Source organism: Tasmannia lanceolata, unplaced genomic scaffold (assembly GCF_043159265.1).
Source record: "Tasmannia lanceolata isolate RefF3 unplaced genomic scaffold, GAP_Taslan_0.1 ptg000011l, whole genome shotgun sequence".
NCBI classification, from domain to species: domain Eukaryota; kingdom Viridiplantae; phylum Streptophyta; class Magnoliopsida; order Canellales; family Winteraceae; genus Tasmannia; species Tasmannia lanceolata.
Genome location: NW_027518688.1, coordinates 3,655,499 through 3,658,113, shown reverse-complemented (window position 1 = coordinate 3,658,113; position 2,615 = coordinate 3,655,499). Strand labels below are relative to the sequence as shown.

The 2,615-nt window shown below is 38.5% G+C and overlaps 1 non-coding gene across 1 annotated transcript; it reads right to left on the bottom strand.

The window, feature by feature from the left end:
• Positions 1-2,107: 2,107 nt before the first annotated feature.
• LOC143886966 (small nucleolar RNA R71) lies at positions 2,108-2,214 on the bottom strand. Its single transcript, XR_013253956.1, has one exon. It is a non-coding gene; the product is annotated as a small nucleolar RNA R71 (small nucleolar RNA).
• Between the last annotated feature and the right edge of the window lie 401 nt (positions 2,215-2,615).

Sequence of the window (2,615 nt, the reverse complement as noted above, 5' to 3'; positions counted from 1 at the left end):
CTGTACATGTTTATCTCTTTAGTTATAGATGTGCATGCGTATGTTTACTGCTTACTTAGATGTGATGTGTTAGGATTAGATGTATGTTTAGAGATAGATACTAGGATTATCTGTTATTAGAGCAACACTAGTCTTTTACGCCTCTCTAGGAAACGGTGGATTCTAGTGTTATTTCTAATGACAGATGATAGTAGTACCATTTCTCTTTAGGCTTGGATGTTAGATGTGATATGTGGAGATAGATAGCAGGGTTATGTGATATTGGATATACTCTAGTTTTCTCTACCTCTTTTAGAGACGGTGGATTCTAGTGTTTAATTCATTGTTAGGTGACACTGATATCAATTCTCTTACGACTTTGATGTTTTATTTTTCTTTACCCATCCCCGGGTCATGCATGTTTAGGAAAACATTTACTCGGGGATGCCTGTTCCCATTTCACATGATTTTTCGTCCAAAATTCTTCAAAGTTAATAGATATGTGGCATAAGAGACCAAGTGCTTGCACTTGGATGAATGGGGTGCTCTTTGGACCTTCCTCATTCGTAATCAGGCACGAGGCTTGATGAGCACATTTATGTGTGAATTGTAGGTGTAAAAAGCATGCATATTTGATAATTAAAGCGGTGTTACTAAGGTATTTTGTGTGTTTCTGGTGTTTCAGGATTATTTATATATTTTCACAGAAAATAGAACTAAGGATATGAAATTCCAAAGGAAAACAATCAATTTTCAAAGAAAATCTGAAATCTCAAGATACTTTGGTGGTCGAGTTCAAGATGCTCTAGCTGGGTTGAATTTAACGGTTCAGATTATCTTATTGGAGTTATTTAAGGGAAGCAAGCAAGTTACATGGTGGACCATTAAATTGCATGACTCGGATCAGCTATGGAAATGATTTAGAGGGCGCACTTGATTACCATCACGGCCCACTAAATGAACAGTTTAGATCATCCAATAGAAATGGTTTGGGAGAAGTCCGTCAAAGCTCATAGTTTGGATGGTTTGGATTAGCGAACAAGTGGCCCCTATAGGTATTTTTTATCACTAATATTTGGATGGTCTAGATTGTTCTTTCGAATTATTTAAAGGGCACAATCCTATTTACCTTGCAGCCAACAAATTGGACGGTTGGATTGTCCTATGAAAACCAAATTGGGGACTTTTAAATGGGCGGTGTGGATCGTTCTACGAAGATGAATTAGGGGTGCAACCACTCTATATTATTGCCCATCATTTGTACGGTTTAGATCATCATACGACAATGGGTGAGGTGCGTCATTAATTTACCTTGTAGCCCAACAAAATGAGCAGTTTGGATCATCTTATGGAAATAATCCAAGGGATCTATTTATGGACCATCCAATGAACAATTCAGATTGCCTTGTAGAAACGATTCAGGGTCATAACCTCTCTACATGGTAGGGGATTTTAAATAAATGGACGGTCACATCATCATATGGAAGTTGCTTATGGGATTTTTGGACATATATATAAGGGGTAGTTTTGCCATTTAGAGAATAACCAAATACCTTAAATAGGAATTGCACTAAGAAAGAGATGGTTCGAATTCAAGAAATATCCGTATATGTATTGGGGCCCACTTTCCCTACTCACATATTATATTTAAAGTGCAGGTTGGGTGCTTAACTCGGCCAATCGATTAGATAGAACTAACCGGTCAGAGACGGCGGAAGATATCGAACCAAATCCAAATCAAGTAGTCATGGCGGAAGAACAAGAGCCACCAAAGAGTTTACACGATCGCTTCTATCCGGCCCGAACCGCGCAACCTTCTTGCATTAGATTGCCTGTTGCGCAGGGCAATAATTTTGAGCTAAAATCGTAATTTATCTCTTTGCTTCCTCATTTTCATGGCCTCCATTCGGAGGATGCTTATTTATTTTTGCGTGAGTTTGAAAATGTATGTGGTTTGATTAAGTTGCAACAACTTACCGATGATGTGGTAAAGTTGCGGTTTATTACGTTTTCACTCAAGGATAGAGCCAAAAAGTGGCTTTATGGCTTACCAACGAACTCCGTCACCACTTGGGAGTAGTTCGCCATCGCTTTCCTAAAAATGTTTTTTTCATTACATAAAACTAATAAGCTTAGGAACGATATTTTACAATTCAAACAAAAGCCATTAGAGTCATTTTCTAAGTTTATGGAGAGGTTCAAAGACCTACTCCAAGAGTGTCCTCATCATGGAATTGATTTGTGGCACTTATGCCAAATTGTTTATGAGGGCATAGATTACCAAACAAAGCAACGTCTTGAGTCCATGTGTCCTAACGGTTTTACATCTTTTACGGATGAGGCTGCGGCATGGAACTTCTTACTTGATTTGGCGGAAAAAACAAGAGAGTGGGAATCCACTCAACATGGTGAGAGAGCCACTTCAAGCAAGGGATTTTTAATAGAGGGTGTCGTGGCAAAAGAGGCTCATCTTGATAGTCTAATCAAAATGCTAGAAGCAATAGTTGTCAAAGGACTTCACAAGTCAATCAAATTGCACATAGTGTTCCCATGTGTAATTGGTGTCAAGCCACGGACCATTTCATGGAAGAGTGTCCAACTCTTGCTAAATTTGGTAATTCTAATGAGAATGTGAG